The sequence below is a fragment of the Bombina bombina genome, chromosome 2 (genome assembly GCF_027579735.1).
Source record: "Bombina bombina isolate aBomBom1 chromosome 2, aBomBom1.pri, whole genome shotgun sequence".
In the NCBI taxonomy this organism is placed as follows: Eukaryota; Metazoa; Chordata; class Amphibia; order Anura; family Bombinatoridae; genus Bombina; species Bombina bombina.
Genome location: NC_069500.1, coordinates 1,372,610,306 through 1,372,635,740, shown reverse-complemented (window position 1 = coordinate 1,372,635,740; position 25,435 = coordinate 1,372,610,306).

The following is a 25,435-nucleotide window of genomic DNA, read 5'->3' as shown; positions in this document are numbered from 1 at the left end:
ACCTGTGTATAATAGTGATTTTGTGCATTAAGACTAGAGTGCATCAGGTGCTGGAAAAATCTTTTGCATTATAAATAGCCTTTGCCACTATCAAAATGTATGCGCAAAGCATATACTTTGTTGCCTTGGTTATATATAAAGAAAAGTTACTGACATATCTTCAAACATTACCTAGACAAAAGTATAGTCTTAAATTGGTGGTTGGGAGAGAAAAACAAGCAGGGCATGATTTGTTGCTAGTAGATATGTGCGATTCAGTTCGATTCGGAAATTCGGAAAATTCTGCAAATTCGCCGATTCGGATCGAACCGAATTTCCGAATTAAAATACTCCCAAATTTTCCGAAAACATCCGAATTAGTTCGGATTTATTCGGTAAATTCGGATGGCCATTGGATTACACTAGTATTGTACAGTATGTTAGGTTATATCACTCTGCTATGGGTTACACCTAATATACAGTACATAATACTAGTCTAATCCCACCTAACACTTACCGAAATTCCAAATTTCCGAACCGAATCGAACCAAATCCAGCCGAATTTCTTCGATTCCGAATGAATCCGAAACGAATCCGAAACGAATCGATTCAAAATTTTCCGAATTCGAATCAATACGAACTGAACTTCGAAAAATTCCGAACCGAATTTTTTTCGCCAGGCACATGTCTAGTTGCTACTGCATTTCAATTATATTTGTATACTTTCTTTTTTTTTTTTCTTTAACCCCTAGGCTACTAGAGAGGATAGCAACAGAATAATTAAATTTTTTTTATGCAAAATGATTTTCTTATGCCATAAAAAAAAGTTAAAAGGATGTTGAAGTTAAAAGTAAACTTTTATGATTCTGACAGAGCATGCAATTTAAGCAACTTCTATTAGCTAATTTGCTTTGTTCTCTTGATATGCTTTGTTGAAATGCATACCTAGGTAGGTTTAGAAGTAGCAAAGCACCACTGAGAAATAGCTGCTGATTGGTAGCAGCACATAAATGATTTTTTTCATTGGTACATCAAACATGTGTTCAGCTATCTCCCAGTAGTACTCTGCTGTTCTTTCAACAAAGGATACCAAGAGAATGAAGCAAATGTGATAATAGAACTAAATTGGAAAGTTGTATTTGTATGATCTATTTGAATCAAGAAATAAAAAAGAAACTGGGCTTCATGTCCCTTTAAAGGGACAGTCTAGGCCAAAATAAACTTTCATGATTCAGATAGAGCATGTCATTTTAAACAATTTTCCAATTTACTTTTATCACCAATTTTGCTTTGTTCTCTTGGTATTCTTAGTTGAAAGCTTAACCTAGGAGGTTCATATGCTAATTTCTTGGACCTTGAAGCCCACCTCTTTCAGATTGCATTTTATCAGTTTTTCACCTCTAGTGGGTGTTAGTTCATATAGATAACACTGTGCTCGTGCACGAGAAGTTATCTGGGCGCAGGCACTGATTGGCTAGACTGCAAGTCTGTCAAAAGAACTGAAAAAAGGGGCAGTTTGCAGAGGCTTAGATACAAGATAATCACAGAGGTTAAAAGTATATTATTATAAATGTGTTAGTTATGCAAAACTGGGAAATGGGTAATAAAGGGATTATCTATCTTTTAAAACAATACAAATTCTGGTGTAGACTGTCCCTTTAATTTAAAAGTTTAAGTTACCGTAAATGTTATATTTGCTTTTCAGTAAAACATTTTTAACATATACTTTCAAAATGTACTGTTCCCGTTGAGTTTTATATAATGCCGATTCTCAGGCTAGCCTATTTTTGATTGGATTCTCAGACAGCACTGTCTTTTTCCATTATGCTATTACCATAATACTTTTTTTTTAAATAGAAAATTGTTATGCAAATCCTGTCTTTGAAAGGAGATGACTGGTACTTTATAAATTCAGTAATGTACGAAAGATCACAGTTCACCTTACTAGATGGCGATCAATTCTGTGTGGGAGCTTATAGATCGGGAACTTTTTCAAATATTTTATCAAAATGTAGACATATGAAAACCAGTAGTATGAATAATTTTTTAAATCAAATGTAATAATTGTAAAAAATACTATGTTGCAATACTGCTGTGTTACTGTTTTTTTTTTTGTCTGGTACTCATAAAGCATCTGCAGGTTACTGAACCAAACACAACAAAATATAATGACCTAACAATTATTAGTATTTAACCCCTTCGTGCTGGCATCAAAGCGTTAACATCGGAACAATGCTGTAAAAATTAACTCACATGATCGACAATGTGATCACGCGATCGTCAATGTGATCATATAATTTCAAAGCTGCAATTGGAATATGGGGTAAAGCCTACACTGCTTGGTATGCCCCCCAATCTCATTCTTGATTGCGTCAAAGAAGGAGGCTGCAGGTCGCCATAAAAGTTAAGACGTACCATGCCGTCCTAACGACGTTAAAGCCCAGAGCTGTTAGGACGGCATGGAACATCCTAACGGCATGAAGGGGTTAATGCTTCCATATTTACTACCAATACTTTTAATTCAGCCCTACTCATATTTTTACCTGTTTAGCTTGACTGACAGATTGTGTTGCTATGGCAGCAGCAATCATCCAAAAGGGACAGTCTACTTGAACAATGTTATCTATCAATGTTATCTATTTGACACACATGAACTAGCATTGTCTAACTTAAAAACTGTAAAAATGCACAGAGATAAGAGGCAGTTTTCAATGGTTTAGAAATCAGTTTGAGACTTCCTAGGTTTAACTTTCAAAAATGAATAAGAGAACAAAACAAATTTGATGATAAAAGAAAATTGGAAAGTTGTTTAAAATTGCATGCCGTATCTGAATCATGAAAGTTTAATTTTGACTAGACTGTTCCTTTAATCTTATAAATTTTTTTATATTATTGAGAGGCTTAAAGGGACACTAAACCTAAAATTTTTGTTTCATGATTCATGATAGAGAATACAATTTCAACCAACTTTCCAATTTACTTCTATTATCTAATTTGCTTCATTCTTTAGATATTCTTTGTTGAAGAAATAGCAATGCACATGGGTTAGCCAATCACATAGGCATCTATGTGCAGACAGCAATTAGCAGCCACTGAGCATATCTAGTAAAAGTAGAGCGCTAATTTATCGAGCCCGCAAATGGAAAAAAGGCACGTGATAAATAACTAGCCATTACAAGTGTCTGCTTATTGCTGCCGTGAGCTTGGAGTAGCAATTAGCGCTCAGAAGATGAACTAGAGGTCAGACCTCTGGTTACATTTCTAAATGCCCCCCAATTGCCACTAAAATTTAGTGTAGCATGCCCTTTAAAATAAAAAAATAGCATTTTTTTTTAAAAATTAATAACTGCAGGAGGCAGTTTTAAGGGGTTAAACGTGTGCGGGTTTGAGGTGTTTGAAAAAAAAAAAACGTACTGAAAAGTGCCTTTACATTGCGGTCTATGGGAACTGTGTGTTCCATGCTTAAATACAAATATATTTATATTTGCTGCCCATCACTTACCAGGGCCATTTCTAGAGAATCTGGCTCCCAGGGCAAAATTCCAAAATGCGCCCCCCTCACAGATTCTAAAGTCCCCCTCCTAGACCTTGCATGTCACTGTCATTTAGAGGTCAGCTATAAAGCAGCAGTGCACTACTGGGACCTAGCTGAGCCCATCTGGTGAGCAAATGACAAGAGACAAGTGTGTGTTTCGGCCAACCACCAGTTAGCTCCTAGTAGTACATTGCTGCTGCTAAGGATATGTAAATATGCTTTTCAACAATGAATACCAAAAGAACAAGAATATTAGAATTGTCAACATTTTTTGGTGTATCCTTAATTCTGAAAGTTTAATTTTGACTTTCCTATCCCTTTGAATATGTCCTTTTTCTACTACAATGTTTTTTCCAAATATATTGATATTATGATCTAAAAATATCTTTATATCTTTTACTTATTACCATTATTTTTATACTTTTCTTATAGCTATGCATATTTATTTGTTTAATGCATATCAATCCCTTTAAATTCTTATCCAAAATGTATCTACAAAACATCCAATAGACTTTAAAGTTGAACTTTGCAAAAAAGTCATCAGGTAAGATTTTCTAAAGGATTGCAATATGTCACTGGGTGTATTTGTAACATATTTAGGGGTCTATTGCAATTATTTAGAAAAGTTATAACAATTTTTTTTTTTACAAAATTCACTATTAAAGTCTATGAGATTTTTGCACATAAATAATTTGATAAAGAACTGTAATAGCTATTTATTTTTCAAATATACTATACACACAGGCAGTAATAGACAGAGACATGCACACACAGACAGTAATAGACAGAGACATGCACACACAGGCAGTAATAGACAGAGACATGCACTCACAGGCAGTAATAGACTGATACATGCACACACAGACAGTAATAGACAGAGATATGCACTCACAGGCAGTAATAGACTGATACATGCACACACAGACAGTAATAGACAGAGATATGCACTCACAGACAGTAATAGACATAGATATGCACTCACAGACAGTAATAGACAGAGACATGCACACACAGGCAGTAATAGACAGAGACATACACACAGGCAGTAATAGACAGAGACATGCACACACAGGCAGTAACATACAGAGATATGCACACACAGACAGTAATAGACAGAGACATGCACTCACAGGCAGTAATAGACAGAGACATTCACACACAGGCAGTAATAGACAGAGACATGCACACACAGGCAGTAACATACAGAGATATGCACACACAGACAGTAATAGACAGACATGCACACACAGGCAGTAATAGACAGAGACATGCACACACAGGCAGTAATAGACAGAACCATGCACACACAGGTAGGGATAGATAGGCATACACACACAGACAGGGATAGATAGGCATACACACACACACTTAGGCAGTAATAGACAGAGACATGCACTCACAGTCAGTAATAGACAGAACCATGCACACACAGGCAGTAATAGACAGAGACATGCACACACAGGTAGGGATAGATAGGCATACACACACAGACAGGGATAGATAGGCATACACACACACACACTTAGGCAGTAATATACAGATACATGCACTCTCAGGCAGTAATAGACAGAGACATGCACTCACAGGCAGTAATAGACAGAGACATGCACACACAGACAGTAATAGACAAAGACATTCACACACAGACAGTAGTACACAGAGACATGCACACACAGGCAGTAATAGACAGACATGCACACACAGGCAGTAATAGACAGAGACATGCACACACAGACAGTAATAGACAGAGACATGCACACACAGACAGTAATAGACAGAGACATGCACACACAGGCAGTAATAGACAGAGTCATGCACACACAGGTAGGGATAGATAGGCATACACACACAGGCAGGGATAGATAGGCATACACACACATTTAGGCAGTTATAGACAGACATGCACTCACAGGCAGTAATATACAGAGACATGCACTCACAGGCAGTAATAGACAGAGACATGCACACACAGACAGTAATAGACAAAGACATTCACACACAGACAGTAGTAGACAGAAACATGCACACACAGGCAGTAATAGACAGAGACATGCACACAAAGGTAGGGATAGATAGGCATACACACACACACACACTCAGGCAGTAATAGACAGAGACATGCACTCACAGGCAGTAATAGACAGAGACATGCACACACAGACAGTAACAGACAAAGACATTCACACACAGACAGTAATAGACAGAGACATGCAAACACAGGCAGTAATAGACAGATGCATGCTCACCCAGGCAGTAATAGACAGAGACATGTACACATAGGTAGGGATAGATAGGCATACACACACACAGACAGGGATAGATAGGCATACACACACACACATTCAGGCAGTAATAGACAGAGACATGCAGGGATAGATGGGCACACACTCAGGCAGTAATAGCAGACACAAGCACTCACATGTGAGTTTGTGAAAACTTGCCATTGTCATTATGGATTAAATGACACACACACCAATCACTTTTAAAAGGACAGTAAAGGTTCAGAATAATGTTATATAATTCTGCACACAGTGCAGAATTATATAACATTATTTAAGCGGTAACTACGAAAATTAAAAGTATTTTCCGATTTTGCAGTGTAAATTTGGACTCCGCTCCAGGATCTACTGAGCGGGTCTTGGATATCCAAAGCACTTCACAGGCTTGCTGGCTAGTCACAACATGTCCGGTCGTGCTATTGGAATAAATGTAGCTCGCTCCCACTACTAGACCATATTATATATATATATATATATATATATATATATATATATATATATATATATATATATATATATATATATATATATATATATATATATTGTAATGTAAATGTTTCTCAATCACATATAGAACCATTTGAATCAAGACAAACAGATCTCAAGATAAATTTTCCAATCTTAAATTCTTTGAAGGACCTTGCAGCACTTTTGAAACTTCTTAGATAATCTTTAGAGCTTTAGAGAATTGAGCCCTTAAAACCACATAGAAAAGGAAACAATTCTTCACCACCTTCTGTTTCATCCACACCTATTCCTCACTTACCAACTAAAGAGTAAATGATATTATCTCAGTGGGTATGACTTTTTTCCAATAACGTCTAAGCGGCAGGAACCAAACCATGAAAAACTGCCTTAATCTTCTTAACACCAAATTCACATGTGACAAAAAATATATCCATATATCTATAAATCTATTGATACATTTCTGAATCTTTAAATGTTACACTGTTCTAAATATTATAGGCTAATCCTTAATACAATTATCCGTGAGCAACGTTAATCCTTATAGAATACCTGATCTAATGGATTGCCTTTAAAGAACTTCAGTGCATTTTTATAGTACTCTTTGAACAATGATACTGTAATTATCTTTGAAGTTACAAAATAGTATTTGCAGACTTTGCAATTTCTGCTTTTAGTTTTATAGGTAGATCTTAATAAAAAAAAAGTTATTGTATAAGAGCCAACATTTCATATACAGCAACAATATACACAGCTAAAAATTATTTAATTTTTTTTTCTAAATGAAATATACATCGAATAGTAAATATTTTTCAACCTGCTGAGAATAGGGTTGTGCTGCTTGCTAACTAGGAAAAGTAATTTTGTCATAGGATCAGTAAAACTAATGTGACAATTCTATCTGCCTAATTAAAGTGACATTACACATAAAAACTAAGAATCATAAATAGCAGCAATTAACCATCTTAAGCGTAAGCTTACAAAGTTCAAAATCATGTTGTTCTAGATAATGTTAAATTTATAAGTATGTACAGTTTTGTGTTCAACTAATAATTTACTAAATAAAGAAAGTTCCAAATACGAAGCCAAAGTGATAGAAAAACAGATCACTTTTATTCCTTAAAAAAGTATGTAGACATACAAAACCATGTGGTTAGGCAGTTAGCATAACTAAGTCTGACCGGTTTCGGTCGTATTGACCGTAATCATAGAATAGCACCTGTAGAGGGGTGCACCCTTTTATGCTGAACACACAATGATTTGATTGGTTAAAAACAAATTGCGAACAACTTAACCGTTTAAACACTTACAGATATTTGTATACACTTATTATTTACAGTTATTGAATAACAATTAATTGGTTCTGATAATAAACATTAGAAGATGACCCAATGATACATTAGAGATAGTGCTCAACCGTGATCATTTTAACCTTTGCTGAGTTCATAGATAATAAGAGCATAAATATACATACTCACGTGTACATATACTTGCTTATATGTATATACATATGTATGCAAACAAAAGCAGGTAAATAAGTAAAGGGGAAAAAAGGGGGTACATATGTATATACACATAAAAAGACATGAATAATGAGGACAGTAAGCAAGTGAAGGACTAAGAGGTGCAGTCAATAACATTTCCTAGTAATACCCTATCCATAAAAATGCAAATATATAGGTAGATATATATATATATATATATATATATATATATATATATATATATATAAACACCCACATATAGGGGGATGATATTCATATTAGATATAAATTAAATCAAATCAAACATCAGTCTATTTAGAATGTATCAACCATTAGTCAATATGGGAAAAAGAATATTTAAATCTAATCTTAAATACTAACGAAACATACATTAAGATAAAGTATTAAGAGAGAACCCATACAAAGACTAATAATAATGCAACCATAGTTAATCATGTTTTTTTAAATTTCTCACTGACAAGATGGAACCAACACTAAATATTGTGGTGATAGTGATAGGGTCTGGATGGTAATAATCATTTCTGCCAATAATTGATGATATCATACTCTGAGTTAAACCCCAATGGCACTAAACACCTAGTTTTAAAGATCCAATATATTTCTTGTTTGCAGAGTATAGAAAACTTGTCCCCACCCCTAGGTGGTGTTTTAATTTGTCTGATCGCCTGCCACATAAAATGAGTCACATCTTGATAATGACAGTCTATGAAATGTGAAGAGAGAGCTGAGCATTTTCGTTTGCTGGTGATATAAGACAAGTGCTCTCTGATACGTTTACCAACCTCTCTGGTTGTTCTTCCTGCGTATTGTTTTTTACATTGGGTACACTCAATAATGTAAATGACAAAGGTACTCTTGCAATTTATGCATCCCTTTGTGTCATACTGCTTCTCACCTGTAACATGCGATCTAAATGTATTGGACATGTTTAAATGATCGCATGAGGTGCATGTTTTCCTGCCACATCTATAGGTACCATTGTACCTCATCCAGGATGACCCAGAATTGGAGTCAGTCCTAAGCATGCTCGGTGCAAGTATATTACCTAACGTGACATTCCTTTTTGGAATAAACATGCAACCTTGTTCAATAGTTTGTCTTAGACCTTTGTCACCCATTAATATGGGAAGATTTTTCTTAATTATTCTACATACATCATCATATTGATTTGAATACGATGTAATGAATTTAGGTTTGGACAAGTTTTGTTGGTTACAGTTATCCTCGAATTTATCCCTGCTATTAAGCAGATGAGCTTGGTCAATTTCCTTGCTGGAAAAATAGGCTTTATTGATAGTACTCTTAGAATAGCCCCTCTTAATCATTCGGGTTCTCAGATCTCTGCTCTCTAACCGAAAAGCACTATCCTGGGAACAGTTTCATTTTGCTCGCAAAAATTGACCTTTAGCAATGCCTTTAAATACATGCTGTGGATGACAGCTTCGGGCATGTAGAAGGCTGTTGCCAGAGATAGGCTTGCAATAGAGAGCAGAGTTCACTGTGTTATTCTTTCCATCACCTGCGAGGGTAACGTCTAAGAAGTTAATCTGTAACGTCTAAGAAGTCTAAGAAGTAATCTGTAATTAATAATTTACTCACTGACCGATGGGGCAACTGCCTGACATTTTGTGGACAAGTAAACAATTCACTAGAATGAAAACAAAAGTAAATATTAGTAAGCACTAAATATTTTTTTTCTTAATGAACACATGTAGTATGCAGAGCTGGATTGGCCTGCCAGGATACCGGAAGATTTCCTGGTGGGCCTCTGCAAGGCCGCATGAGCTGGGGTAGTGGGAAGCCATAGAGCTGCCTTTTTGCACACAGCCAGCATATCTTGCAATGCTGCTTCACTGCAGCAGCTAAGTTTAAGGGTCCAGTGCCATATCCCCACCTCGCATGAATGCCACTGTCTGGGGTGAGTCTGAGAGGATGGAGATTACTTAGAGGCCTTTGTGCACAAGGCTGCTCCAACTGCATGTATGAGGGTCACTCAGGGTGTGGGGGGAGTGGCCACACTCCCATTTAAATCTTGGCTGCTGGTCCTGGATTGAATAATAATGCTGTAGGCAATAACAATGGCTGGGAGACTGCAAAGCTGCTGCAGGCAAGTGTTCTATCATTTAATTGCCTTGAAGAAATAGAGCAGTACTATTTTGGGGTTCAAATCATGTTACTGTCATAAGACATAGCTGCCAACATTAAAAAAATAAAATAAAAAAATCTAAGTTCACTTTGCAGTTGAGCTAGAGGCGGCGGTGCCACTGCCAGTCACAGTAAGCAGCAATATAAAAGATGTTTAGACTTATATTATTAGTGAGCAGGATCCAAACTTTTTATGAACTTGGGTCCAATATTAACAAGTTCTACAGCTATTCCCTGAAGTTAAAACGGCAAGTCTAGTGTTTTAATTTGATATTAATTTACTATAAATTATATTATATATAAAAAACATTCTAGGTACTCAACTGAATATAGGGCTGGTCTTCAAATTTTACAGGGCTGCCTTTTATTCTCAGTCTGGCCCAGGTAGTATGTAACATATATTTTTTCAAGTGTTAAGTTTTAGTATAGTGTTACATGAAATTTGTCATAAGATTGTATAGGGCTCTATTTATCAAGCTGCGCTAGCAGCTTTGGAGGCCCAGTATTTCAGGCTCGCTCAGAGCAACACTTTAGGTGGCGGATTGCAATCATCCCAATTGGATCAGGATGATTGACAGCCCTCTTAGCGGATTGTGCAATGTTAAATATGGGCAGCATAATATTTATTAGTATTGCTTGTAGGGGTGTTGAGAAAGGGTAGGGATAAAATAGAGCTCCACTATTGTGTTATCTAGCGAAAGAGTGTTAGATCATATTCCAGTTGTACATTTAATCACTAGGAGTAACAATGGCATTTTTCATGAAAGTCTTAAAAGGATTTTTTTTTTTTTACCAAGCTAGAATCTAATTCTAACAGGGACAATCTAAATGGTATTGAAAGGAAAATATAAAATAATAAATAAAGGGGGGAATCTATTTCGATAGAGCTGCTTGTTATAAAACAGTCTTGGGTATTTTTTAAATAACACAACAGCTGTACTAATTAAAAATAAGGTATTGTTATGAGTATTCCAATCTTGTTAATAGACAGTTAAAGTGAAAAAGAATATAAAGAGTCACAAGAAAATGAAAGGAACACAAAATAATGATCTGACATATATATGTTCTGACGCATTTCACCTGTGAAAATTTTGTCAGAGCTCAGATCTCTGGAATACAAGCTTTTAGCCATTTCTATAGGCCTGAGATCATTATTTCTTTGAGCACACGAAGCTCCTGTTAGGTTCTGTCGACCTAGAAACTGTTGAGTGTTCATTGAAACTGACCAGCACTTTATCAGAAGACTCATAGAAAATAATGTCGGATTTTGAAGCATGCAAAAATGCAAATATGTGTACTTTTTCTTTTTTTTTTACAATTAAATTGTAAACTTTTTTTTTATTAGCATTTAGGAAAGATTGAGAATGATGCGAATTAATTCACTAACAGAAAACCTTGGAAACAGACCCTGGAAAATAAAATGATTTCTGCTTTGTAAAGATGCTGGCATGAATCACTTTTCATTCAGGATATTCACTGAGAATTATTTTCTCAACAAGCAGCTTCTGCAGAACTTATCTCTCTGTAATTCTTCCTTTACCAAAATGTGAATAATCATCCTTTGTTATATATCTTTTATGGACGCCAGATCGTAATAACTCTAGAATTTTACAGCGGCTCAAGGCGAGTAATCAGTAATCAGCCTGTTGTTGATAATGCAGGAATAGATTGCTAATGCCATTAATTAGGTGATAATCCGATAATGTGCTTTGTGTTACTGTGTAATGTACAATTCGGAAAGCTCTTTGGGATGAACTGAAGAGGATTTATACGGCTATAAAGTACAGTATCACAAATATTGCAATGTATTGCAGCTTTTAAGTCTTGTAGTAGTCAAAATCCTTAGTTGCAATTCCATTTGACAGTATATATATATATATATATATATATATGTATATATATATATATATTGATAGACAGATAGATAGATATTTACATATATATATATATATATATATATATATATATATATATATATATATACAGTATATATATACATATATATATATATTAAGAATGACACTTGTTTTAGAGATGTAAAAATATAAGAAAATATTTTTCTTATTATTAAGAGCTTTATTTTAAGTAGTTACAGAAGATATACTGAGAGAGTTTGCAGATTAACAAAAAATAGTTCTGGTAAAAGGCAGTGATGCATGCTGCATATTGTGTGGTTCAGGAAGCGCGTTTATCTGTAGGCGTAAGTGCAGCTGACAACAGTTTTGCATAAAGTGTCAGTGTTTGTGAACTTAGAGCTTGTTATAAAACGGGGGTTAATATTAATTATTGATTGGCTTTTACGTTATTTAAACATCTTTTACATTACATTAAAGAGATATAACTGTTAAAATACCCCTTTCCATTAGATCATTTAATTATTAATCAAAGACTTTTTATTACATGTTCTAACCCTGCAAATAAGGTATATTTATTAATGTGTGAACGGACATTATACGAGATAATGTATAATGTCCGCCGCACATCTATAAATGCCGACAGCATACGCTGTCAGCATTTATCATTGCACCAGCAGTTCTTGTGAACTGCTGGTGCAATACCGCCCCCTGCAGATTCACGGCTAATAGGCCGCTAGCAGGGGTGTCAATCAACCCGATCGTATTCGATCGAGTTGAATTCTGTACGTCACCTCAGAGCAGGCGGACATGTTATGGATCAGCGGTCTTTAGACCGCTGCTTCATAACGTCTGTTTCCAGTGAGTCTGAAGGCTCGCCAGAAATACGGAGCTTGATAAAATGACCCATAGGATTAGATTACAAGTGGAGTGCTAAATTATTGCACACAGTAGCAATTAGCACACTGAAAATTTACCAGAGATTAGATCTCTGGTTAATTTTCTAAAACTGCGGCAAATGCCCTAAAAATGGAGGGCAATGTAGTATTTTTTTTATAAAAAACAATGGCACTAGACATTTTTGGGGCTTTAAAGTGAGCGGGTCTGGGTTGTTAGAAAAAAACAGCACTAAAAAGGGCCTGTACCTAGCAGTCTGTGATTATATACATATATATTTATGTGCTAAAATGTGTATATACACATATTAACACATAAATATAATATATATATATATATATATATATATATATATATATATATGTATATAATCATATATATTTACAAATTGCTGCCCATACCTGGGCTACTTACCCCCAGCGCTGCACGAGTGTGTCACGGCATGAGAACGAGGCTCCTGTTTGAGCCTATGGAAGTGCACTTTTGTGAGCGCAATGCTTCCCTGCAATGCGAACGTGAGCTCGGGTTTGCATTGCTTTCAACTTGTAATACCAGCACACATTAGCGTGCACTGGTATTACTAATTTAGCACCCCACTTGTAATTTGGACCTTAGTTAGGGTGTGTTTCAGATTCTTCATTAGGATCTGAATGCAGAAGAAGTCAGCCACAAGTGATATTTGGCTCTTTTGGAGCCACATTTATTTATGAGATTGAAGGGCGGTACTGATAAAAGGGTCATCATTTTCTAATAATTATTTCTGCTTTTCATATTTAAATTACTCCAACTTTGACAATTTAGTACTGGGCAAAGGACATGTAAAAAAGAGATAACTTTGCAAATGAGTGTCTGTTGATAATCTTTCCTTTAATGCCCTTACATACATTGACAGTAAACACTTTCTCTGAGTTTTGTATTGTATTAAAGTTAATAAGAAGAAACCAAACACAATCTATGGCATCTCGTACAGTGGCGGTGCTCCTATGCAACAAGGTGGCACTCCAACCTTGGGCATCCGCCATATTGCTTGAATCATTGGCTGCAACTGTATTTCTTAAAGGGCCATTATAGTGTAAAACTAATTCTGACGGCATCAGAATGAGGCTCATTTGGAGCACATGGAAGTGCGTTCTCATGAGCGCAATGCTTCAACATGAGTTGTGTTCGCATTACTGACAACTTGTAAGACCAGCACACATTAGCGTGCGTTGGTATTACACAGTTGAGTGGTTTATGAAGTATTTGCTAGTATTGCGCTTGCCAAAAATAGATATCAAACCCTTCTAAAGACACATCTTCCTCCAAAATGTGTAAGGAATAATTCTAAAAGTTAAAATATATAATTAGAGGGCGCTCCAATGGAGCTAAAGATATCACAATTGTTGTATTAATATTTGGTAGACTGTAAATTTGTTTTAATAAGCAAGAGATATTAGTAAAAAAAAAATCCAGCATGAACTAAAGTATCTATTTAAAAATGTATTTACCAAAAAATAAATATATATATTACATATTCAATAAGGGACGTCTCTCATACATTTAAAAAAAGCCTAAAAAAAAAATATGCAATATAAATTGCACACAATAAAATATGACAGGTGGTAAGTATGTATATAAGCATGTATATAAATAGCCTTGGTACAGTACATAATATCACCTGCCTATATACAGGTGGAAAAAAAGATTTGTATATTAAATTAATACAATTCTAAGCATACCACCATAGACAATCCTATTAATCCACTTAGTATACACTAGTATCAAGACTACATCCACTTGGATGCTAAAAAGTCTTATATGCGTATAAATGAAGATTTCAAAGAAAATTTACAAGAGAAAACGCCTCTTTAGTGAACCAGAGATAAGGTACTGTCTTATTTGTCAGAGTCTCCTATTTCAAAGTACAGCATCACACAGACAAATGTGCAGACACATATACTGATATTGCCTTTAGATCGTTAATGAAAATGTCCCACAGGCTTGGTAAGAGTTGTTAATAACACTTTGTTTTACCTCCGTGAGCTATGCTCTCTGCTCTGATTTCTTACCGCAGTTTTTTTTTTTTTTTGGCGTCTTACACACCTCCTCTGTTGGTGTTCACGTGAAGTTTGCAGCCTGCTTACCATTAGCGCATTTCCCCCTGCTTGATAAAGTCCACTGCAGGGTGAAACGCATTGATGGTAAGCAGGCTGCAAACTTTGGATGCTAAAGGTTGGCTACAATATACCTATTGCCAGATTGTTGCTGGCAATTAATTCAGCTACGATCAATATCACTTGCGTGCTACTAGCACTAAGGGCAAGGGGATTCGAATTGCAAACAAATGTCAACTGGAGTTTGCTACTACATCTAAAAGAAACACTTTGCATCCGATTTAGTTCTAAGAAAAAATATTTTGGCACATTTATTAAAAATAAGAAATATTAAATGCATAGCAAAGGTTTGCACACAAGCGCTTTCTTTACCTTTATCAAATATAAGACTAATGAAATGAACATTCATTTTATTAGGGCTGAACCCCCAGTTGAAATGTTATCTATCTAAAACAATAACAAAGACCATCGTTAACCTTCCCTTTAACCCCTTACTTGCTAGACTTTAACACCCAAATATGAGATAAACACGAAGCTGGAGGTTAAAACCAGGTCATGGCTGCTTTATTAACAAACATGATAACTCTAAGAGCCTGATGATCAAAAGCTCTTTGGGATTTTTAGACCTTATATTGTAATATAGCAGCATTTCCCTTCAGCTAACAGAACCCTGCATAGTGAGATTAACATCTCTCAAGGTAAAGTTTGTGTTTCTAAAATTCTTTGAAGTACCTTGCAGTACTAAGTATTCTTCTTAAATCAGCTGGCCTGAGCGAAGAGCTTAAGATCATTAGGCTCTAAGATTTTTCACAAAGCCTCTTCTTAAAGGTGGCAGAAACTGAAGTGCCTACAAAAAAAATTAAGAAATATTGACTATGATTACTTAACTTTAAGGGTCCAATGTATTAAACTGCTGATACAGCTTTGGGGCCACATCATTTCATGCTTGCACGAGTGGACTTGAAACTCTAGTTAAGTAGCTGTGGACTTGAGGTGGTGGAGTTAAATCATCCCATTCCGATCCAGATGATTGACAGTCCCTGCTCTGGTGTTGTCAGCCTTTGGAAAGCAGGGGCTGCTGCTAGTGCATTGATAAATGCGATTGCCGTGATGCCATGTGCATTGGTTCACTTAGCAAATGATACATGGAGCCCTAAGACTTTTTACAAAGCCTCCTTTTAAAGGTGCCTATATAAAAAAATAAAAAAAGCAAACAGACAATAGGTCAAAGACAAATTGATTTAGGCGGGAATCTCAAGCAGGCTCTGCCCATTATGAGATACAAATGACCTAGCCTAGAAGACCTCTAGCCAGCACACCAGTGTGTAGAGGCTTCCCTAGGCCACTACCAAGAGACATTGTCCTACTTATTAGCCCAACCATCACTTCTTATGAACTCTGAAGCTACATATAGGAGCTCCAGCCCATAGGTGGCACCAGTTAAGAGAGCCATACAGCAGATTAATTTCAGTGGAGCAAAAAAATGCCATGGTCTTGTCAAAAAAAAGATAAACTAATCAACTTTCTGCCTCAGATAACCAGCAGCAACTTCAGGGGCTCCTCTTACTACAACTGTAAGAAAACATAAATGCTGAAATAAAGGCAAATTAGCTATTTGTAAATTATTCAATACACTCCAGCAGGTAAATGGATCATTGAGAAGAAATTAATTGGGGGGGCGGGTTAGGGTAAAATGTCCCTTTAAATTAGCTTTAGGCTGACAAGAAGCTTTATGTTTCCATATTTGACTGCTACATTTCATCTATCAAAATACAGACTGTGTCCATCCCTCACTCGTGAGTTAGATAAAGAGGAGGAAAAAATATTACTGAAGTGTGTCAGATCATAGCCTGCCAAAATGCTAACATTTTTACTTTTTTTATGTACAGCAACCTCCAAACAGCTTAGTTTTTCTAAAGCATTTAACAGACATTTTGATTCAGCATCTTTCTTGCCCAAGTGCTGTATAGATCATTCTTTATTAATAACATCCTTCCCAAGCTTGGCACAGTATAAGTTCCTCTGCCAATTGATTTACCTCTGGTGTTAAATGAGAATACCTTTAACATGAACGCAGACTAGGCCTGAGCACATCATATGTGTCATAAAAAATACTGTGATACTTTGCTTCATAGATCAAAATTATGTCAGAAATGTAAAGGGATATTAAACACTTCTTGCTTTTAGTTAAAAAAAAATACTTTCTCCCACACTCCTTAGAGTCTAAAAAGCAAAACCTTTAACCTAGGATTTAAATTATCTAAGCCAGCTATTTGATTCGCAGCATTTGCAGATTAAATTATTTGCTTTCTAGGGAGCCTGGTCAAAGCAGAATTGTTATACCAAAAAAAAAAAAAAAAAAAAAATTGTTATAAAAAAATGCAAGGGAGTTTTTATATGCCCTTTTAAATATTATTCTGTAAGGAGAATTTATCAAGGTAGCTACTAAATTTTAAAAAAATGAATAATTAAATAATAATTTAGCACATAAATTGTTGTGGTAATATTTTTATATACTTCTAAATTGGTATAAGATGGTATAATCACATATTTTGTGCAGATTGTGTGTGTATATATATAGTATGAATCAGTTGAATGTTAAAGGACCATGATCATTAGTCAGAGCATGTAATTTTAACACTAGCAATATACCAACTTTATGGGCAAGAATACAAGTAGCTTGTTATGAGTTTTCCGCATGCGATATGGTCTCTTCGCAATCAATTTTCATTGCGCAGGTATTACAAGTCTGGAAAACATTCGCCTTTTACACAACAATCCTTTCCGCGCTCGAAGAGCTGTAGTTAACAGTTTTGCGCAACATAAAAATTTCAGGAAACATATCAAAAATACATTACGAAGTACAGTTACACTCATATTAACACTGTCTAATAAAAATAATTAAAAAAAATATTGCACACAAAAGTTATAAGGGATAAAAGACACAAAATTGCGGGTGTTAGGAAAAAAAAAAAGCTGATGCAGGGATTTTACATTGACAGACATACAGTGTACATAGAGAAACATGGATTTATATGTATAGAGATGTTTAACTATGGAGATAATGAAAATATTGTACATTACAATCTTATGCACATTAAACAATATCTCTATCGCTATAAATAGATAAATCAGTCAAAAAATCATCACATATATACAGTAGATAAATAGTTATTTATAAATAAATAGAACATATTCTGTTGCAAAAAACATTTACGCAATATGAAATAATTGCATTTTTTAATGTACACTTTTCAAGGAGAATACGTCATGGGCTTTGCGCAACATATTGGGGTTTTTGTGTTTTGTTTTTCTATTTGTCTTTTCCATTGACTTCTATGGGGAATACGTGAATGCGCACGCAATTTGGCTGTTTGCATTACGCGGCTTCATGCGTGCAAAAAATAAATTATTTTGCAATTTGTAATACCTGCGCAACTCTGAATGCGAAGAAGCCACAATACGTGCTGTGTTTTCGAAACTGATTTGCCGTGCGACTTGCCCTATGGGGTCAATTTATGTAAGTGCGAGCGGACATGATCCGATATAGCGGATCATGTCTGTTGCACATAGATAAATGCAGACAGCATATGCTATCAGCATTTATCATTGAACCAGCAGTTCTTGTGAACTGCTGGTGCAATGCCGCTCCCTGCAGATTCGCGCTAGCAGAGGGTGTCAATCAACCCGATCTTATTCGATCGGGTTGATTTCTGTCCGCCACCTCAGAGCAGGCGGACAGGTTATGGAGCAGCTTGATAAATTGAGCTCTATGTGTTTAACCCCCTGCAAAGGAGTTAAAGGGACAGTCTACTCTAAAATGTTTTTTTGTTTAAAAAGATAGATAATCCCTTTATTACCCATTCCCCAGTTTTGCAGAACTAACACTGTTATATTAATATACTTTTTACCTTTTTAATTACCTTGTATCTAAGCCTTTGCAGACTGCCCCCTTATGTCAGTTCTTTTGGCAGACTTGCACTTTAGCCAATCAGTGCTGACTCATAAATAACTCCACATCAGTGAGCATAATATTATCTATATGGCACACAGTAACTAGCTCTGTCTAGCTTTGAAAAAACAGTAAAAATGCACTGAGATAAGAGGCGACCTTCAAGTGCTTAGAAATTAGCATATGAGCCTACCTAGGTTTTGCTTTCCACAAAGAATATCAAAAGAACAAAGCAAATTTGATCATAAAAGTAAATTAGAAAGTTGTTTAATATTGCATGCCTTATCTGAATCATGAAAGTTTAATATTGTATTTTTTTTCCCCCTTGTTTTATCTAAAGGTATATTTCAAAATGTATTTCAGCCAATAAGGAGTAATGGGGATACAAAACCAATACTGCAATATTTTTTTATTTAATTAAAACACATTTTTGACATGTGTAGCTGATGGTCTTTTATACAGTATGTATTTTTTTCCAATGCAATGTTCCTTTTTATTAATATTTAGGTTTTGGTATATTTTAAATCATTTCTCATTTGAAGTGTATTTAGATTGAAGTAAATAATTTCCCTTTTATTAATAGAATTTATTAAATCTCTTCACTAACCCGACAAATGAAAAACAAAATACAATTTTCTCTACATATGTGCATTCAGATGCTTCATTAACAACCGAATGTGGAAGAAGACGACCGCTCGTGGAGTTCGGCTCCAGATCTTAGTGTGATGCACTTTTTCTACAAAGATTCCGGCTCTGAAAAGAGCCGATCTTTACTAGTGGCCGTCTTCATCCTCATTCAGATGCTAAAAAACATAAGATTACACATACCTATTGTCCCTCCTGTTAAAAGGTTGAACACCCCTGTAATATGTTATAATAATTTATAATTTAATCAGAATTAGTTACATTTGTGTTAAGAAACTGGTAATGATCACTGGAGTAATATATTAATATTATATGATTGCTTTAATGGAATCTGTAACCTCAGGTTTAATAGTTAATTTGATAGCTGTATTTTATAATCAGTTATGCCAGCTCAATTAGGACATTAGAAACATACTGTGCTGGCGTAATAGAGAAAAGATATTGTTTCCTGTGTACGGTCTGCTCTTTTTCCGTTCGCGTTCATCACTGAATTATATAACTTTGTATCATTAGCAAAAGTACAATGATAACAATATTTAGATTTAGATTTTTCTATGATTTTACATGTTATATGATCACTGCAACACCTGTCCAATCAGTGTATTTCTCTGTGAATTATTGCTTTTCCAACCTATTCCAAGTGCCTTAGATTTGTGCATTATCGTCCCTATACTAGATGCTGTTTAGAGTGTAAATCCTCCTGTCTCAGGATCATCTTTGTTTTTGTATCCATATAGCACTGCAGAATGCTTTAAAACAGCTTATCACATGATTTATCTACAAAAATCCACATAGATTTAACTGCAAATTTTGTAAAAAAAACACACACAAAAAAACCCCTCATTAGATAAACATTTCTAAAGGATTTTCATCGCCCCCATGATAACATTTGTAACTCTACAGCCATATTGTGCTCAAGACAATTACGTGCTCCATAGCATATCTAGATATGCTATTCAACAAAGGATGTCTGTAGTGGGCTTTCTCATTTCTGAGAATTAAAAAAGCCACAGTTTTCAAAGCTAAATTACAGAGGAACGGGCAAAAAATAATGAAAGTATTTTATCATGTTGTCTATTGTGTATAACTAATTTATATTACAATCTCAAGGTGGGTACTGCCCCTTAACATAAAAAATGAAGAGAAAAAAACTCTGAACCATTTTTCTGTGTTAAATGACCAACTGTTCTCTTTGTACCTTATTCTAAGTTTATTTTTTATCCTTTTAATAATGAAATATTATTTTCAAGAAAAGAAAAATATTTTAAAGGAATATTTGAATGTAAAAACTTGAATGTGTTTTTATTTAATATTTTTACTTCCTAAAATTTCTTAATGACTTCTACAAAATGTTTACATTTCTGAAATCAGACAATTGTTTTTTTAAAGGTATAATTTGATTTTATTAATAAATGTTTATTGTTTAAAACACTTTAGGTTTTTGTTTTAGTTAAAGGTATCTACATTACAGTACACTACAATTTTTCACTTAAAAACATTTTTAACATGCTATAAATAAATATAAAAAAAAACCAAGCATTAAAAATATATTCACAGCTCAAAATTATATAAAATATATACAGTGTGATCCATAATTCCTTCTACTGGGAATAAAAAAAAAGGAAAATGTAGATTTATTTAACTGATTTATACATTGCAGTTAGCTTCATGAAAACAATATAGAATTTATCAATTTGACATTTGTAGCATGCTATCTTCAAGGGAAGTTGTCAATTTAATTTGCATTGGTATTTTCAAAGGTATATAGAATAAAACTGTCAAAGTGATTTTTATTTTAGATATTTCACTTTAATGAAATAAGGTTTATAATGTTACTATTACTTATTGTGATTACTAATAGCCAAAGCTATTTTGTTTTCTTTCTTTTTCTTTTCTTTATGCATCATGTGTTCCTGCTTCTATTAATGGAACTAAATACCTATATAAGGTATTTGCCATTTTGAATTTAAGTCATTCTAAAACATAGCTCACTTAGGTATAAATTAGTAAAGTTCATTAATAATCCAAGATATGAAGAGTCTTATGTAATTGTACGCACCATTAACAGCTATTAACTGAGCTTTCAGAAAGGGCACAAGAACACTCTGTGTTGGTTTTTCCACATGGTTAGTTTTTAAAATGGAATGTTATTTGTAGATATTTAGCCTGTGATAGAATTTTTTCTATTATAATTATTTTTTTAAGTAAATTCAAGTGCAAAATTGTGGGGGTAGTAGAGAAACATTTATTTCAGCGTCACTGTATTGAGGGTTAAGGGCTTTAATCATATGAAGGAACACGAAATGATTGAATTATGTTGCGTTTTATTAAATCCCATAAACTGAGTTAAGCTTCTATGACTTTTTCAGTGACTTGAGACACACAAATAAGAAGAAGGCTGGATGTTTTTTTTGTCCTCAATCATAACATTCATATTGATCAAAAAGGCAGTTTGAAAGCACTAAGTCCGTGTTCTCTTTTTCCAAACTGTCCAGTCTCACCAGAATCTTTAGTTATTGTGTTATTTCAAGGAGGCCACATTTAAACCCCACATACCTCTCCATTCTTTCTCCTCCTAGAATAACATAGGAACTAGAGAGGTTGGACATGGCCAATGATGGTATGATGGATTCTGTTCTTAATTGTGCTTTTTTTTAGCCTTCCATATGAGTATCAACTTTCCCAGTGACCTACATTAGGCAGCAGATGACCCACATCATTATTGAATACGTGAGCCTGAACAGTTTATTATTGAAGCAGGTATTGGCATGTTGATAGCACATAGAATACGTCACAAGAGATTACATAAAGCTCAGTCAAACAGGATGTGTGAAGAATCATCCTCCAAACATCCCCAAGATAATGGGAATGATCAGGCAATTGACAGACTTCTAACAGTTGATTATTAAAGATCACCTTGAGCGCTATTAAGTCTGTGACATTGTCACTATCCCTTATTTTGAATTGAATGCCTTTTGCCTAGACAGCATTGATTCTTACAGCTGACTTCTAAAACTGATATAGAAGATAATGATTTTTTATTGAATCTCTGAAGCTGTTTCATTTAAGAACCAGTAAGGAAAACGAGCTATCAGACAAAACACCACCATTTTGAGTGTGTGTTTTTTTTTCATTCCTTAAAAAATTCTGTTCAGACAACTCAAAATCTTGCAATTTATTTTCAACCACAGTTTCTCAACATAGTTGGCTATGGTATATCTGTTTTGATGACAGGGCACATTTGAGGACACACATTCTTCTCCAGAAAATAATAAATGTTCTTGCTAGTGCTTACACAAGGTGAAGGTTGTATTAGTTATGCAATAATAGGACAAAGGAGGAGAATGAAGGAACATAAAATTCGAGGAGGAGACGGTGCTTCAATAACAGTAAAAAAGTAGACATAAAATATTGTATTCTTTCAACAGATAAGTCCATTAATATCCTGTCAAAACCAATTACATGAATGCTCTTGCAGTGACGCACTGTTCTGTTGTTGAAAACAAATCTCTGTGTGTAATTTTGTGCTTAAAGCAGTAGAAACATAATTAACCTTTTTTTACAAAGATGTATTTTTTGAGCAATCAGACTGTGTTATATTAAGATTGTATATTGACTATTTCAGTGTTACAAAATGCATTACACAACTTTACAACTAAAAAAATAATCCAGGTCTGAAATAGCTAATATAAAAAAAATACAGTTATCCACACAATGGGCTTTCGTGCAAGAAAAACCTGACTCAGACAAAGAGTCGAACTTCAGATATCACGACATGTTAACTTCTCCCCAAAGACTTAAATGGAGTGCACAAACTAAAAAAACCTAATATATATATGTCACTATTTGCTATATATTTTTATACACTTTTATGCATTTCTTTGGTTGTAATAACATTGACTTTATCTAAATACAGTTTTATTTATTTAGTGCTTTGTGTATTTGATCTGTTATATTATACAGTTAAAAAGAAGAAAAACATAATCAAAATTGTACACAAATATGTATATGTATCTATATATATATTAATATATATAGGTTTTTAGGAATATCTATTGAACAATACAAAGAAGATTTTCTATTATGTGAAGAACATTGAAATGTCAAATATTTACAGAAAAAACTGTTAAAAACATTATAAAATATTAATAGTGAATAAAAATGATTTTTCATGTTCTCAGGTATTTGACTGCAAAGGGCTCCAATGTGTGTGTGCATATTCTATTCTGTTAAATGCATTTTTGGGCTAAAAAGAAGCTGTATCCAGGTGGTAAATCACAATAGAATTGTTTGTATATAAGTACACAATATGTAGGTTTATATGTTGCTCTGAATCTGTCTCCAGAACTCTCATTTCGTTATTAATACTGTTTGCCTACGTAATCCTGTACATAACACTGTGGGCTGATCCAATAAGAGTTATGACAGATAGCAGTATACGCCCCGGTGGGCGTGTCCTCATGACAATTGGGTATGGATCATTGGTGCCCAGTGGTGTTTACAGGTTGCCTTGGTAACTGTGTCTGATGCTGATGATGTCACTAATTGGCGCAGCTAATGATGGGCGTGGCATATAGACACAGTACAAACAATGTGTTTGCTATGGAGATTGATTCACACAGGTGGGTTCAATTCTTGTTTTATAAGGGTATATAAGAATGTTTTATTGCTATGCACTTTATGTCTACTTGGACCTCCACTGAGGAAAGCTCCTGCGTGAGCTGAAATGTTTGGCAACAGGCCAATTCGTATTTTTTTCTAATAAAAGCAAATTACCTGTGTAGGCCTGCTGTATATTCTGGGGATTCCGGCCAGCTCTGGTGTATATATAGTCTGGATCTCTCTCTCTAATTTATGTTGTGTTTTATTCAACTTTTTTGAAACTCGCCACCCTTTATGCAAGTTCTTTAGTTGTGCTAACCTGACAAGCTCAAATCGTGATTGCGCATAAGTGAACATGTTTACTTTCAACTTGTAATACACACTCTATTACTGATGTGCAGAGAGGCATGATGTTGTTTGCACACCACTTGTAATCTAGTCCAATGAGTCTTTACGTGCAGGGAGTCGTGGGGCTGTGGATGTGCTGGGCATTGTGGAATCTGTTAGTGCTGCAAATAAATAATAGATAACTGATAATATGTGGTCAGGATGCCTTGAATAGGATTGAGTGTATGTCCTGATATAGAAAGCTGTGAGTGACAGTGAGACGACCTCCCAACAGAGTTTTATCTGGGAAAGTTGGGAAATATGGAGACTCTACAGTTTCATGGTATATTAAATCTTACATAAAACCTAAAGGCTCACATGAAAGAGAATTAAATATGCCAGTAAATAAAAATTAGGTTAAAGTTGTTTATATTTCATGTTTCATTTTGTGCACATCAGATACTTGAGTTGGCTTTTTGCTGGCTGAGAGGTAGAACTCCTAAAGCTCTATTGGTGGATAAGGAGTCAGGACCCACCTTCACAAAAAAATAAAAAAAATAAAAAATAAATAAAGCATTTCAGATGCAACAAAGAAAAAAAAAAACTTTTATGACATTTTCATCTGAAATCACAATTAAAATGTGATGTGTCACGCAGAACTAACAGTAAAGAAATGTAACATGTATATTAGCAGATACAAAAGTGGTTTTCTAATCAAATGGTGTCAAGTGAGGTCACACATATTCCCTTATTTCTTTTAATTTAAGAAATGACCTCTTAATTGCAGTGGCACATCGAACATAATTTATAGAGCACTTTGAATTGGCAGCTTTAACAGCAAACCTTTAACTAGTGGTCATCAACAAAGTATGTGTTTTGCTTTATCTGTAAAAGTGCCTGTAATTCATGACATTTAAGCAAATTTCCCAATAATCCTTATATTGCAATGTAATAGAATTTGGCTTTTTATTGCATAGGTTGCCGCACAAAGGGTAGCAATGTCAAAGCTTAGTCAAACATAATCAAAGTTGTAAAGGCATTTTAACAAAATTCCCAGCTATTCCTCTTTAAGAATTCCATTTTTAAAGCAGCTAAAGGATAGAACTATGTAATCATTAATACAATTCTCTGATGATAAGAACATAACAAAAATGATAA